Source organism: Rattus rattus, chromosome 6 (assembly GCF_011064425.1).
Source record: "Rattus rattus isolate New Zealand chromosome 6, Rrattus_CSIRO_v1, whole genome shotgun sequence".
Lineage (NCBI taxonomy): Eukaryota > Metazoa > Chordata > Mammalia > Rodentia > Muridae > Rattus > Rattus rattus.
Genome location: NC_046159.1, coordinates 42121883 through 42139023, shown reverse-complemented (window position 1 = coordinate 42139023; position 17141 = coordinate 42121883). Strand labels below are relative to the sequence as shown.

General features: G+C 37.7%; 1 pseudogene; it reads left to right on the top strand.

The window, feature by feature from the left end:
- The first annotated feature begins 4333 nt into the window (after positions 1-4333).
- LOC116904769 lies at positions 4334-4458 on the top strand (annotated as a pseudogene).
- The last annotated feature ends 12683 nt before the right edge of the window (positions 4459-17141 follow it).

Below are 17141 nucleotides of genomic sequence, written 5' to 3'. Positions count from 1 at the left end.
GGAACTGAAAATTATGGGTGCAGCTGAGGGCATATACATGTTGGCTACAGCTCACTGGTCATTCTTTTTTGGCTTCATTGGCTACAATAATAATGATATTGCATCTGACTCATGAGAATAGTGAACAAGTGTCCTTCCAGCCACCAGCAATGATGGTGATAAAGCTGACCGTAAATCCATCTGTTCCTACAGGCCTCGTCTTCCTTTGTCAATATTATCCATTAAAGAACACAGAAAACTGACACATATTCTGTTGTTAAGTTGCCTCACTTATTAAAATTTTCATTTGCCACATTTTAAACCTTACATTTAAATTCAATTGTGTATATTTATCATCTCACTTAGGTTTGTTTTTCATTTTCATGAAGTATGTCTGTTGACTCTGTAACTTTTGGCAAATGCTTTTACCCATCATGTTTTTCTGTTCTGACATACTTTTCTCATTGTATCACACATCAAGTCAGCAAGTTATATGTCCTGCTAAATGGATGGGCATTATTGTTGGATATGTAGTCCAGAGCTGAGCAAAATGTATGATAACATTCTTAATCCAATGGGAGATGGAAAGGTACCTTCTAGAACTGTGAAATTTATCAACCCAGCAGTAGACCTTCAGTTTAATTCCATGATTATTTTTCTGTTCTTCCACTAAAATGCATGGAGTGTTTAGAACTTTAGCAATAGGCATTTGTGACCTCCTTCTGGTGGTCACTCAAAAATACAAAACAAACAAACAAACAAAAAACTGACAATAGCCTGTATTGTTTGTTTGAGGTCTCTATTATAAGGAGGATTCCTGTACTTGACATTATGAAACTGTTACTTCTAAAGGATCATTATTCACCGTAGAATTAGAAAATGAAATATTTTGTGGTGTTCTTATATACACTCTTACCTTTGTTTAGTCTTCAATATACTTTCCTTTCCTATTCTCTGCCATATCCTTGTGGAAACTTATCGGCCACTAGTATTCTCACTGTCTACTTTTATAATACACACATACATTCTAGAGTTAGGGTCTGAGAATCTGAAACAAACAAAGCAGGAGAAGAGTTCACACAAAGCATGATATTTACTTGAATTAGGCAGCAAAACCTGACCTGTCAGGGCAGGAGCTTAGACTCAAGAGCTGCATGTGTTCCCAAACATTCATCTTAGCAATTATTTCAACAGTAAAATGAAAGCCCCACAAGTATCTGTGCCACGATTTTGCAAGAATTGTTCATCATTCCGAATCACTTACTCTTTTGTGATTAGGAAAAGTCATTCATTGGGTTTTGGCAAACAACAAAGAATGAGGAACAAGTAGGTCAGCAATTTTAGAAAGTTGCCAGCTTCCTTATAGCCTGGGAACTTGAATATAATTTTACCTTATGATCAACTGTTGTGTGAAAACAAAATGGTAGAACATTATGCCTCCCTTGATCCCTACGCCACTACCTCTTCTTCTTTTAGGTCTATTCTCAATTGCCCTGTCATCATCTCTTTCTAACTTCTAACCATTATAGACTCCAGATAAGTCATTCAAATTTCACAATTTAAAGTTAGGATTCACTTACAAAAGTGAACACATGCATCAATCTTTGTCACTCAGTAAAAATTTTTTGATAGTTCCAAACATTTCTTACAAGTCTCCTCATTTCAGTTTCTTTGTAGATGAATAAAATTCTACATGTATGTGCATGCATCACTTTTTCTTTCTTTTGTTTTTTGCATTTTTATTGGATATTTTATGTATTTACATTTCAAACGTTATTGGCTTTCCTATATTCCTCCTCTCTCATCCCTTCTCCCCATTTCTATGAACATGCTCCTCCTCCCAATCACCTAGTCCCACCTCATTACCCTGGCATTTCTCTATACTGAAGAAACAAGCCTTCACAGGACCAAGGGCTTTTCCTCCTATTGATCCTAGGAAATGCTATCCTCTGCTACATATGCAGCTGGAGCCATGGATCCTTCCATGTATACTCTTTGGTTGGTGATTTAGTCCTTGGGAGCTCTGCAGGGCCTGGTTGGTTGATATTGTTCTTCCTGTGCAATTGCAAACCCCTTCTGTTCCTTCAGTCCTTTCTCTAATTCCTCTATTTCGGTTCCTGTGCTTAGTCCAATAGTTAGCTACAAACATCCTCATCTTATCAGTAAGGCTCTGGCATAGCTCTCAGGAGACATCCATATCAGGCTCCTGTCATCAAGCACCTCCTGGCCTCAGCAATAGTGACTTGTTTTGATCGCTGCATATGGGATAGATTCCCAGGTCGACAGTTTTTGGATTAACTTTCCTTCTGTCTCTACCCTATTCTTTATCCATGTATTTATTCTGTGAGTATTTTGTTCCACCTTCTAAGAAAGATTGAAGCATACATATTTAGGTCTGCCTTCCTCTTGAGCTTCATATGGTCTGAGAATTATAACTTGGGTATTCAGGGCTTTTGGGCTAATATCACTTATTAGTTAGTGCATTCCATGTGTGACTGGGTTGCCTCAGTCAGGATATTTTCTTGTTTCATCCATTTGCCTAAGAATTTCATGAAGACATTGTTTTTAATAGCTGAGTAGTACTTTATTGTATAAATGTGCCACATTTTCTGTATCCATTCTTCTCTCGAAGGACATCTGGATTCTTTCCAACTTCTGGCTATTATAAAAAAGGCTATGAGTATAGTTGAGCATGTATCCTTGTTATATGTTCGAGTATTTTTGGGTAGATATACCCAGGAGTGTTATAGCTAGGTCCTCAGATAGCGCTATGTCTAATTTTCTGAGGAACCTCCAGACTTATTTCCTGATTACTTGCACTAGCTTTCAATTCCACCAACAATGAAGGAGTGTTCCCTATTCTCCACATTCTTGCCAGCATTTGCTGTTGCCTGAGCTTTTTATCTCAGCCACTATGACAGATGCGAGGTGTAATCCCAGGGTTGTTTTGATTTGCAGTTCCCTGATGACTAAGGATGTTTGACATTTCTTTAGGTGCTTATCAGCCATTTTAGATTCCTCAGTTGAGAATTCTTTGTTTAGCTCTGTACCCCATTTTTAAAAGGATTTTTTGGTTCTCTGGCATCTAACATACTGAACTCTTTGTATATATTACATCTGCCAGATGTAGTATTGGAAAACATCTTTCGCAGTCTGTGCGTTTCCATTTTGTTGTATTGAGAGTGTCCTTTTCCTTATAGAAACTTTGCATTTTATGAGTTCCTGTTTGTCTATTTTTTAAAACATATTTTTATTTATTTTCTACTTTTTACATTGGATTTTCTCCTTATCTAAATTTAAAATGTTATTCCCCTTCATGTTTTTCCCCCTCTGGGAAACCCCCTATACCATCTCCCCACCCCCAGCTTCCATAAAATGCTCCCCCACCCACCCATTCTCTCCCTCCTTCCTCCCTGCCCTGGTATTACCCTACACTGTCACATCTAACTTTCAAAGGACCAAGGGCTTCTCCTCCTACTGATCTCTGACAAGATCATTCTCTGTTATATATGCAGCTAGAGAAATCGGTCACTTCATGTGTACTCTTTGGTTGGTGGTTAAGTCCCTGGTAGCTCTGGAGTGTCTGGTTGGTTGATATTCTTGTTCTTCCTGTGGGGTTACAAACCCCCTCAGCTTCCTCAGTTCTTTCTCTACCTCCTCCAATGGGGACCCTGTTCCTATTCCAAAGCTTGAAGTACCCAAGATACAAGTCACAGACCTCATGATGCTCAAGAAGAAAGACCAAAGTTTGCTTCAATTCCTCTTAGAAGGGGAACAAAATACTCACAGAAGGAATTGTGGAGACAGAGTATGGGACACAGTGGGCGTTTTCTTTGTGTAGGAATGACAGAACTGCCTCTTTTGGCCTGTGATACTCCCATCACTGTGTCCCACCAATAAAACTCTTGCTTGAGTCACAGGTTCCTTCACACATTCTACTCTGTATTCTTTCAATTTATCCTTCTGATTCTGCTTTGTTTTTAAGGAATCCTTTATTTTCTTTATTGTTAAACATATATATATATATGTTCCCTAGAACAGGATTTATAAATGGTTGTGAATCGCTAGGTGCATGCTAAGAACTGAACACAGGTCTTCTGTAAGATCAGTCAGTGTTCATTTCTGTGGAGCCATCTCTCTAGTAATTGTTATCATTTCATTTATGATTTCAAATATTCTGTCCCCATTATCTTTTATTGTAATGGTCCTTGGTTATTCATAATGTCACATGTCAGAAAGCTCTAAATATATAACTTTCCCTAGACGTCCCCTTAATCTCCTCTGTCCCCTTAATCTCCTCTTGTCCCAGTTTCTCCATCTATGAAATTGTGACTAATTAAAGCTGTTGTCTACTGCTGACTTAAGAGACTTTTCAGGTGTCAGTGCTGTATCTATGTGTGTCAGTAAATGGCAGAAAAAAGAGTCACTATGTCTGCCCAATATTTGGACATGTAAATATCAGAACAATTAGTTTTCATTTCCTGAAGAGAGAGAGAGAGAGAGAGAGAGAGAGAGAGCCTGAGAAGACAAGACTGCTGATACGCAGGCCCAGACTGTCGTTCAGGACGAAGAATTAAAAAGTAGAAGAACTCCAATAGGTTCAGGATCTCTGGACAGGAGTGACAGACATCCATTGCAGGGTTCTACTCAGACAGGCAGGGCAGGTAGCAAGCCCCAAATGACCACGGGACTGGAATCATGAGTCCCAGCCAGGGAGCTAGCTTGAACTGAATATCATTCCAGGACCAGCCACGTCTAGAGGAGAGACCATGCTTGAAACAAACACTTCCTGTAGCCATAATGAATGAGCAGAGTATAGCACTCCTGAGACCACTTTTGAGACAATTTCCTGAAACTCAGAGACCACAAGACCTTCTAAGAAGAACAAGTGAGTGATTGATAGAGTAGAGAAGAAGAAATAGAAGAATGTGGTCACAAATAAGAGAGCCAGTACTAGAGAGTACAGGATTATGAGGAACAGCCTGATGTGAGTAGCTGGTAATGACACCTGGGATCATGGTGAAGTATTGGCCTGAGGTACCACAAGAGGGACATGACTGAGTCCACAGCCCTGTAGCAGCAGGTGTATGTTACCACAAAAGTCCATTCAAATATCCATGTTATAAGCTACAACCTTGGGAACATGTTGATGTCTGATGGCTGTTCAGAACTGGTTCAAACCCTCATTTGGGCACGGTGGGAGAGCTGAACCTGAAGGTATAAGAGCAGGTGAGTTGATGCTGACCCTAGCCATGTGCAATAGTCAGAAGAGACTGGACCTACACATTGTAGTAGATTTGGGTGTGCCGTCCCAGAGGATACAAACCTCCTTGGAGAACTTGCACTTGCACTTGTAACCATGCATGGGAGAATGGCCCTCGAGTCAAAAGAGCAGGAGAGCTGACATTAACCCTCACCAGCTGTATCACTCAGGACAGAGGGCCCTGTCTCCTGCCTGGACAGTACAGTAGATCTTACCCTAGTGGCAGGGGACAAACAAGCTGAACCTGAAGTCCTTTTTGTGGGAAAGCTGGTTCTGCCATTTCTCTGTCAAGAAGTGACATGGGCAAGGAAAAAATGACCCCTCCCATCTCTTGTCACAAAGAGCAAGTAGGACATCTGGCCCCAAGGTCAAGCCTTTGGAGATGGAACCATGGTTCCTGATTATTTTAAAGGTTAAGTAAAGACATGACTGACTAAGATCTTATTTGATAGTCTCAAAATTGGGCCATAGGAATATATGGGGAAAAAGGAAGGGGCTTGTGAATGACAACTACTTCTTCTAAGGCCTAAGCATGTCAATACATTGAAGGGAGAGAAGGTTCAAAACTTATTTAGAGAAGACAGGGCCTAAAGAGATAGGATATAAGGGTCAACAATAAATAGTTCATTGCAGGACTTTGCCATGCTCTGAAACAAGTATAAGTTGCATAGATTCATCTTTGCATTAGGTAAAGGTTTATATAAAAGAAAGAAACACTATGAGTAAATGGGAAAGTATTAATTTTGAGTTTGTGCTTTTCATAGAAAAGTTGTATAGGCAGAACTATTCTGTAAAACTAAAACAGATTATATCAAAAAGTCAGCTTATAATACATTGTGATAATACTAAATTAATAGGTAATAAAATACAAAGGTTATATTTCTGTTAGAAATTTGTCATTGATTGTAATTGTCTTTTACTTTGCAAACAAATGTGCAAATTTCATGTTCCTAGCTAGAAATAATCATTTGGCTTGATAAACAATACTTAAATCATTTTGGCTTTCAATATTTGGGTATGCTCAACTAGAAATAATCATTTGGATTGTAATACTACACTGCTTAGGTATGGGAAAATTTAATCACTGACTACAAAGAGATAAGGAGAATTGAAAACAAATTTTAATAAGTACTTGTTGAGATACTTGAAAAATGATTAAGGAAAATCTGAAACTTCATGTATTTGAATGTTCTGAAATTCAGTATAAATAAAGATGGCTCAAGCTATTTGGGCCGCTTGCTTGAACAACAGGTAATTAGAGTCCTTCTTTGTTGGGACTCCACATATCTGTTCATTCTGGGTTACTGAACTTATCAGATAAGGACTCCAGCAATTTTTTGACATAAAGCACTTAAGTGTCTGGTGTTGTCCGGATAGAGTTTTAAGCATGTTCTTTTCCCATTGACCACCACATATTGTTATACTATTGCCACCCCTGACATAGAAGATATTTTATATGATTTTTTCAATTACGAGAAGACTGCATGACTCTTCCCTCCATGTATACTGTAGCAATAACCAGGGTTTTTGCATGTTGCTTCCTAGGAAGGACCACCTCCTTTCCTGGTAGTCTGATATAAAGGTTCAGTTGTCACCTTGCAGTTGCTGATCTGTCTCCTCAGGCTGACTCCTCAAAATTTCATTGTCTATTAGGTGGGTTTTTGAGATTCACAGTGAAAATAGAGTGTTCTTTCCTGTGTTCTGTTTATATGTAAGTAGATTGATCTTATTCTACAAGATAAGAATTCTTGTCATATCTTTGAGAGGGAGGATGCAGATAGGAAATAACCTGTTTTTTTTAATGAAGATTATGGAACAGGTAGACTGAATGAGCAATTTCAGTTACGACTAGAATGCCTTAAAGGCTTTCATTTCACTTTTTGTGTGTGAGGAGGGAGAAATTGGGTGTGCAATAAATTCTATGTAAAATAAAATCTCATTTGAAATAGTTAACAAAAAGAAATCACAAAGATTGTTCATGGATTAAGGTTATCTGTCACTAATTTAGATTAATTTTAATTGTGACATCCCTACCCATCATCCTTTGGGTTTAAGCTTTTATGTTGTGCAGGTCTAGTTAGAGCCTCATATATAGTAGTTGAAACATATTTCATTTCTACCTGTAGAAACCAGGCCAGTCTCCACAGCTCCTAATTAACAAGATTTGCAACTGATTTTCTGGACCCTTAGATATTTCAGTAACAGTGGTTCAGGCACAGATTTCACAGTCAAGATCAGAAGGATAGAGCCTGAGGTTTAAGTAGTCTATTACTGCTTCCAAGGTACATTTTTTTCCTTCCACAGTGATGCCATAATAAAAATGTCCTTCCATGGGGTGGCCTCGCTGCCAGCTGTATAATTTATCTATGAGACAGAGAAGTTCTGAAGAACTCTAGATTATGGGTTGCAGCTGAAGGCATGTGCACCTTGGGTACAGCTTATTTATCTTACATTTATATGATTCATAGACTACAATACTGATGACATTGAGTCTGCCTCAGGAGAATGGTGAACAGGTGCCTTCTCAGCAACCAGGAATGATAGAGGTGAAGCTGATTGCAAACCCATTCTGTTCCAACAAGCTTAGTCTGTTACCCAGTATTTTCTAGTAAAGCTGGCAGGATACTGAGATGCATTCCTTTGTTAAAGTGTCTCTTTTACTATATACTTACTCCATGGGACACATTCATGCTTTTCACTTAAATACCTTTCTTTAAAAACATGAGTATTGCATATCCTACTCTGCTTTGTTCACTATCTGTAAAGTATGTTCATTGACTCCATAGCCTGCAGAATCTATTTTAGTCAGAAAGTCATTCTTTTCTGATGACTATAGAAAATATGGAAACTACCCAAATATAGAAACTATTTTGACTCAATGTTTTATTACAGATTGTATACACAGTTATAGATGTGTAGTAATATATTTATGCCAGTATTTTCAGGTTGTTTTAAATATCTCCTTCGTATTTACTGTTGGTTTTTTGTTTTGTTTTTGTTTTTATGTGTTGATAGGACTTATTTTTATACTACAGTGGTATAAATTTATTGAATTTAAACCTATTTTCAGGTTAAATTAGCATTCTTTTGTTTCCATAGAGTGATTCTTTTTCTTTCATGTGTGAGTATTTCTAGTAATAGTAGTATATGTTTGGAAGGGAATTATTTTGCTCCTATTTTTTTTGCCAGAACTTTGACTAGATTACACAATTATTTTCTCACCATTAGAATATATATCATTATGAAATTATTGTCAGTCTAATAGGACTCCCCTAAGTATAACTTCTCCCCCACCTGTATTTTCCTCTCTCGCTTTTCATGTCAGTTTTGTTTTGTTTTTTTGTTTGTTTCTTTGTTTTTGTTTTTCTTTCTGTTGGTAGAATTTTTAGACAGTTATTTTGCATTGAATTTATTTAAGAGATTTTGAGCTTCCAGGACCAAGATGTTTAGATAATACTTAATAAACTTTGGTTTCTGGATGCTGACCATTTTCTCCTCTTACTAGTAAATCCACAGCATGTTTGTATTCATTGAATATCATCACATACTCTCCTTGTGTTGTTCCTTTTGATTTCCCTTATTTTTACTCATGATGTACTTTGGAGAGTATATCACTTAAAAACCTAAATAACTATTTTGTAGCTTTATTTACACTCTCAATTGTCCTCTTTCTTTTAACACTCAAACTTTTATTCTCAACACTCCCCAAGTGCAATTTCTTTTATTTGAACGAATGACTAAATTTTTTTTGATTGCATGTATATAAGTTGTGTCTTATGAACTGGAACATAGCAGTTTGTCAACAATCATACCAGTGAGGAAAATGCCACAGCCTTTCTCAACAGGCACTTGTCTTCTAAGAGTTTGTTACTAAAGAGTGGGAACACAACAGGCCCTACTCCTTTTTTGATAAAATGTTGATGGGTCAATCATGTGCAGGTAACTATAGCAGTGATTTCATAAGTACAGTGACCATGTCTGTACTGAGTTGTTTATTCTCCTAGAATAGGTTAAATATGTTGAATAAATAACATGTGGTATATGTACAGAATAACTGCTTTTTCTACTGTAAAGAGAAACCATACCACATATATAGAAAGAAAAAATAATAACTGGAAATTATTGTTAGGCAAATAAGGGAGGGTCAAAAGGAGATATGCCATTAATTTTCTTTTATGTGTGGAATCCAGATGTTATACAACATATTCTACAATGTGTGAATATGAATACATATTCATATCTTCCAGATAGGTTAGCCATGTAAATTTGTGATGAATTCTTATGTCAAGATGATTTTACCAAGCAAAAAGAACTGTCTGCAAATATTATATTAAAAGCAGAGAAAAGGAAATACATGAATTCATTTGCCTGTCAATCTGGTCCTTGTTGGTGTCAGAGTTGGGAAGACCCAGCTACTAGTTTCTACGAGAAAAATATATTTGACCCTGTCTTATTGAAAGCCTGTCTGCAGAAGACCAGTTGCTGCATTGCTTTAGTGCAAGAGAAGAATGGGCTGTTGTCCCAGATTTGAAGGGTATTTTTAGTCCCCATTATAAACTAGAAACCATATTAACATCCAGATCTGCCTTTGTTGTAACTAGGACTATATCATGAAAACTCTAGCTCAACTAATCAGTCTACACTTAATTTCACTCCTAGAGGAGAGCAATTTGGACATCCTGCAAGTCTGTGTAAACTCAATGTTGAATCCATCATCAGTTCAAGTTGACTGTGCAAGCACAGCAGCTAAATCTCACTGTCAATCAACCAGCCTATTGTGCAGGACCACAGGGGTGATCTATTACACAGTGATCACATCAGTGAGCTGTATGTTTTCTTTACAATTTCAAACACTAGAGAGGCTCCACTGAAATGGCTCCATCTCTCTTTCTGTTGGAGAGAGAGTCACTGCTATCTGCAGGTTTAGTCAAAGTGTTATGAGCTACTTGGCCTGGTATCCAAAGAAACCTGGCTGTGCTCCTAGTTTCCTCATTAAAATGCAAGCACAAGGACAATAGGAGTTCTACACTGGTTCAGTGTCTGTTGTGCTCAGGATTCACAGTCACAGTCAATAGCCTGGACTGAGAAGAAAATAACTTCAGAATTGTTGTCAGTATATGAAGGATATACTCACAGTCATCCAACCTGAAAAAAAAAAACCTCCATGTAAACATTGCTTTTTCTAAAAGTTGCTTCCTTTCTGCACAACAGCTCATTGCTCACTTTCAGCTCTCCTCATCTTCCTGTCCATCTTGTTTCTGAAGAGCAACTTGCTGACATCATTTTCTCTGTCATTAATTGATGCTTTATTCAGACACATTTGATGAATACCTTTAAAGGTATTCATGTAATGATGATAGAGCAGCCTTATTATCCTTGGCAGGTATAAGAAATGCAGCTGGAACTATCATAATTCACAGCTGAAAGGGTTGTGTATGACAAATATACAAATCAATTTACAATTAAATAATAGAATCTACAAGGGATTATCAAGTCATTCGGATCAAAGTTAAAGAAATAGAATTGATCTTATACAACTACAATAATTGGGCAAATTAAAATTATAAATCAAATGAATTAAATGAAGATCTCACATTAAATCTAAGGTTAAATGCAAAAATCCTTCTATACTGAAATTGCCAAAATAAAAAATATCAAGTACTTATAAAAAGTACTTAACAAAATAAACAGTAGTTATTTGATTCAGAAATTGAAAACCTCAATATTAGGAATGCAATGTATGTATTGGAAGAAGAGTGTTTGTTTTCCTGGTTTTCCAAACAAGAAGTGCCCTTATGTATTATAGTGAGGCTCTGAACTCTTAGCACTTCTGTCTCAATACAGTGAGGGTCACCACTAATGTTTGCCTTCTAACTTTTTCTGTGTACACTAAGTATCCTTTTCTCTCATTTTTCTTTAAGTGTAATATAACTTCTGTAGAGATTTTATTAGGACAATTTAAGATCAGTATTCCATAAGGTATATAAAATGAGAAAAAAATAAACCATGATATTCAGAACAGTAAATACTAAGTGAAATTAGGAATAAATTATTTTACATGTATGGGTATTCAACCTGCATTTGCACCACATAAGTACTTAGTACCTCTGCAGGTTAGAAGAAGATATCAGATCTCTACTTAAATTACACAATTTTATACAAGCTAACATGTTGGTACTTGGAATTGAATCATAGTTCGGTAAAAGAATATGCACTCCTCTTAATCATGGAACCATTTTTCTCTTCTCCTGTGTGAAAATTTTAACATGATAGAAAAATTTAATTTACAGTTTTGGAATAGGTCACCAGCATCTAACAAAGGTGTTTAGAACCAAGAATATGCTATAGCGAACTTCAATTTTTATATCTCTCTTTGTTTTTTGAGAATCTTTGTATCCTCTGAAAACCATTTTACTGAAGTGCAGCTGACATAAGCACACCGTGCCTATGCAGCATGTACAGTGTGATGGGGGTTTACATCACTGTACATATTTATGATGCCATTACTACAGTCAATGCTGGAATCTAGATCTTAATTCCTGAAGGTTTCTTATACTCATATTCACTCTGTTGGTCCCGTACTTAGTCCTTCTAATCAAACAAAAACACTTCTTTCAATTTAATCATAACATTTATTGAGTTCATAAATTTGGATATTGCATTTACATATCTACTCAATTCTGAAGAACAGTGTTTGACAGTTTGGTTTCCCAGATTCCACATAACCAAGTTCGGAGTTAAATTTAATAAACCAGTCAAATACGCCCGAGAGAATAGGCCTTGAATGAGTTTATTTCTAAGCTACAATTTAAAATTCAAAATATCCCCGTCTGGATATGGTTTAAAAATGTCTCCTTATTCAACCGTTAATTATTTAAGGGCAGTTTGTTTTATGTAATAAAGAAAACTCAGCCATATTTCTTAACAACAAAATCGCCAGTATTTATCTTTGGAACTCCTAATTCATATAATGGTTAGAGAACAAAGCCAGTTTTCCAGTATCCCTTCATCTATGTCCAGTTCTATCTTGTCATTGTCTGGGCAGTGTTGTAAAAGGAACTTCCTCAGGGAATCTGACCATTTACCTAACCGACAGTGTGTATCACAGTCCCACAATGTAGCGCATAAAATTTTGATTCATCAAACTCCCCTCTAACCATCACTTAACCCATTGATATTAGCCATTCTCACTGGTGTGAGGTGAAATCTCAGGGTTGTTTTAATTTGCATTTCCCTTATGACTAAAGATGTTGAACATTTCTTTAGGTTTTTCTAAGCCATTCGGCATTCCTCAGCTGTGAATTCTTTGATTAGCTCTGAACCCCATTTTTTAATAGTGTTATTTGTCTCCCTGCGGTCTAACTTCTTGAGTTCTTTGCATATTTTGGATATAAGGCCTCTATCTGTTGTAGGATTGGTAAAGATCTTTTCCCAATCTGTTGATTGCCGTTTTGTCCTAACCACACTGTCCTTTGCCTTACAGAAGCTTTGCAGTTTTATGAGATCCAATTTGTCGATTCTTGATCTTAGAGCATAAGCCATTGGTGTTTTGTTCAGGAAATTTTTCCAGTGCCCATGTGTTCAAGATGCTGCCCTAGTTTTTCTTCTATTAGTTTGAGTGTATCTGGTTTGATGTGGAGGTCCTTGATCCACTTGGACTTAAGCTTTGTACAGGGTTATAAACATGGATCGATCTGCATTCTTCTACATGTTGACCTCCAGTTGAACCAGGACCATTTGCTGAAAAAGCTATCTTTTTTCCATTTTATGGTTTGGCACCTTTGTCAAAAATCTAGTGACCATAGGTGCGTGGGTTGATTTCTGGGTCTTCAATTCTATTCCACTGGTTTATCTGTCTGTCTCTGTACCAATACCATGCAGTTTTGTTTTTTTTTATCATTATTGCTCTGTAATACTGCTTGAGTTCAGGGATAGTGATTCCCCCTGAAGTCCTTTGTTGTTGAGGATAGTTTTAGCTATCCTGGGTTTTTTGTTATTCCAGAAGGATTTGCAAATTGTTCTGTCGAACTCTTGAAGAATTGGATTGGCATTTTGATGGGGATTGCAGTGAATCTGTAGATCACTTTTGGTAAAATGGCCATTTTTCTATATTAATCCTGCCAATCCATGGGCTTGGGAGATCTTTCCATCTTCTGAGGTCTTCTTCAATTTCTTTCTTCAGAGGCTTGAAGTTCTTATTGTACAGATCTTCTACGTACTTGGTTAAAGTCACACCAAGGTACTTTATATTATTTGGGACTATTATGAAGGGTCTCATTTCCCTAATTTCTATCTCGGCTTGTTTCTCTTTTGTTTAGAGGAAGGCTACTGATTTATTTGAATTAATTTTATACCCAGCCAATTTGCTGAAGTTGTTTATCAGCTTTAGTAGTTCTCTGGTGGAACTTTTGGGATCACTTAAATATACTACCATATCATCTGCAAATAGTGATATTTTGACTTCTTCTTTTCTGATCTGTATCCCCTTGACCTCCTTTTGTTGTCTGATTGCTCTGGCTAGAACTTCAAGAACTATATTGAATAAGTAGGGAGAGAGTGGGCAGCCTTGTCTAGTCCCTGATTTTAGTGGGATTGCTTCATGTTTCTCTCCATTTAGTTTAATGTTAGCAACTGGTTTGCTGTGTATGGCTTTTACTATGTTTAGGTATGGGCCTTGAATTCCTATTCTTTCCAGGACATTTATCATGAAGGGGTGTTGAATTTTGTCAAATGCTTTCTCAGCATCTAATGAAATGATCACGTGGTGTTGTTCTTTCAGTTTGTTCATATAATGGATCACGTTGATGGTTTTCCATATATTAAACCATCCCTGCATGCCTGGGATGAAGCCTACTTGATCATGGTTGATGATTGTTTTGATGTGCTCTTGGATTCGGTTTGCCAGAATTTTATTGAGTATTTTAGCGTTGATATTCATAAGGGAAATTAGTCTGAAGTTGTATTTCTTTGTTGGATCTTTGTGTGGTTTATGTATAAGAGTAATTGTGGCTTCAGAGAAGGAACTCAGCAGTGCTCCATCTGTTTCAATTTTGTGGAATAGTTTGGATAGTATTGGTATGAGGTCTTCTATGAAGGTCTGATAGAATTCTGCAATAAACCCCTCTGGACATGGGTTCTTTTTGGTTGGGAGACCTTTAATGACTGCTTCTATTTCGTTAGGATTTATGGGTTTGTTTAACTGGTTCACTTGTTCCTGATTTAACTTTGGTATCTGGTATCTGTCTAGGAAATTGTCCATTTCCTGCAGATTTTCAAGTTTTGTTGAATATAGACTTTTGTAGTAAGATCTGGTGATTTTTTAAATTTCCTCTGATTCTGTAGTTATGTCTCCCTTTTCATTTCTGATTTTGTTAATTTGGACACACTCTCTGTAACCTCTCATTATTCTGGCTAAGGGTTTATCTATCTTGTTGATTTTCTCAAAGAACCAACTTTTGGTTCTGTTGATTCTTTCTATGGTCCTTTTTGTTTCTACTTTTTTGATTTCAGCTCTGAGTTTCACTATTTCCTGTCTTCTACTCCTCCTGGGTGTATTTGCTTCTTTTGGTTCTATAGCTTTTAGGTGCACTCTCAAGCTGGTGACATATGCTCTCTCCTTTTTCTTTCTGCAGGCACTCAGAGCTAGGAGTTTTCCTCTTAGCACAGCTTTCATTGTGTCCCATAAGTTTGGGTATGTTGTACCTTCATTTTCATTAAATTCCATGAAGTCTTTAATTTCTTTCTTTATTTCTTCCTTGAACAGGTTATCGTTGAGTAGAGCATTGTTCAACTTCCACATATATGTGGGCATCCTTACCTTACTGCTATTGAAGACCAGCTTTAGGCTGAGGTGGTCTGATAACATGCATGGAATTATTTCTATCTTTCTGTACCTGTTGAGGCCCGTTTTTTGACCAATTATATGGTCAGTTTTGGAGAAAGTACCATGAGGAGCTGAGAAGAATATATATCCTTTTATTATCCTTTGTAGCACTGGATTTATAGAAAGATATTTTGTAAATTTGGTTTTGTCATGGAATATCTTGGTTTCTCCATCTATGTTAATTGAGAGTTTTGCAGGTTACAGTAACCTGGACTGGCATTTGTATTCTCATAGGGTCTGTATGACATCTGTCTAGGATCTTCTGGCTTTCATAGTCTCTGGCGAAAAGTCTGGTGTGATTCTGATAGGTCTGCCTTCATATGTTACTTGACCTTTTTCCCTTACTGCTTTTAATATTCTTTCTTTATTTTGTGCATTTGGTGTTTCGACTATTATGTGACAGGAGGAGTTTCTTTTCTGGTCCAATCTAGTTGGAGTTCTGAAGGCTTCTTGTATGCTTATGGGCATCTCTTTCTTTAGGTTACTGACGTTTTCTTCTATGATTTTGTTGAAGATATTTACTAGTCCTTTGAGCTGGGAGTCTTCACTTTCTTCTATACCTATTATCCTTAGGTTTGATCTTCTCATTGAGTCCTGGATTTCCTGTATGTTTTGGACCAGTAGCTTTTTCTGCTTTACATTATCTTTGACAGTTGAGTCAATGATTCCTATGGAATCTTCTGCTCCTAAGCTTCTCTCTTCTATCTCTTGTATTCTGTTGGCGATGCTTATATCTACGGCTTTTTGTCTCTTCCTTTGGTTTTCTATATCTAGGGTTGTTTCCCTGTGTTCTTTCTTGATTGCTTCTATTTCCATTTTCAATTCCTTCAGCTGTTTGATTGTGTTTTCCTGGAAATCTTTCAGGGATTTTTGTGATTCCTCTCTATAGGCTTCTACTTGTTTATTTAGGTTTTCCTGCATTTCTCTAAGGGAGTTCTTCATGTCTTTCTTGAAGTCCTCCAGCATCGTGATCAAATATGATTTTGAATCTAGATCTTGTTTTTCTGGTGTGTTTGGATATTCAGTGTTTGCTTTGGTGGGAGTATTGGGCTCCGATGATGCCATGTAGTCTTGGTTTCTGTTGCTTGGGTTCCTGTGCTTGCCTCTCGCCATCAGATTATCTCTGGTGTTACTTTGTTCTGCTATTTCTGATAGTGGCTAGACTGTCCTATAAGCCTGTGTGTCAGGAGTTATGTAGACCTGTTTTTTTGTTTGTTTGTTTGTTTTTGTTTTTTTGTTGTTGTTGTTTTGTTTTTTTGGTTTTTTTTTTTCAGCCAGTTATGGGAACAGAGTGTTCTGCTTTCGGGCGTGTAGTTTTTCCTATCTATAGGTCTTCACCTGTTCCTGTGGGCCTGTGTCCTGAGTTCACTAGGCAGGTCGCTTGGAGCAGAAAAGTTGGTCTTATCTGTGGTCTCGAGGCTCAAGTTTGCTTGGGATTTAGGTGCAGAGAACTGTTTATCTGGTTGGTCCCTTCATGTTCAGGAGGTGTCTCAGACACAGTGGACATGCTGCTGCTGTGCCCATATCCAAGGGAAGCCAGAGGCTGTATACAGTTTCCTCTTGGGCCAGGGATGTGGGCAGGGGTGGGTAGTGTTGGTGGTCTCTTCCGCTCTGCAGTCTCAGGAGTGCCCACCTGTCCGGGCAGTGAGCTCTCTCTCCCACGTGGTTTGGGAGCAGTGAGCTGCGGGCGGGGATCAGCGAGGTTGAAAATCCTGCTAAAAACTGGAAGTGTCTGGTCTTAGAGGAATTTTGCCTCTGTTTGTCCTAAGGCCACCAGTCAGGTCACTTGGAGCAGAAAAGTTGGTCTTACCTGTGGTCCCGAGGCTCAAGTTTGCTCGTGGGGTGTTGCTTATGAGGTCTCCGTGAGGGCAGCAACCAGGAGGACCTGCACTGCTCTTTCTGGGAGTCCCCGTGCACCAGGGTCCCAGATGGCGTTTGGTGATTTCCTCTGGAGTCAGACATGTGGGCAGAGTGTAGTCTCTTCTGGCTTCCCAGGCCTGTCTGCCTCTCTGAAGT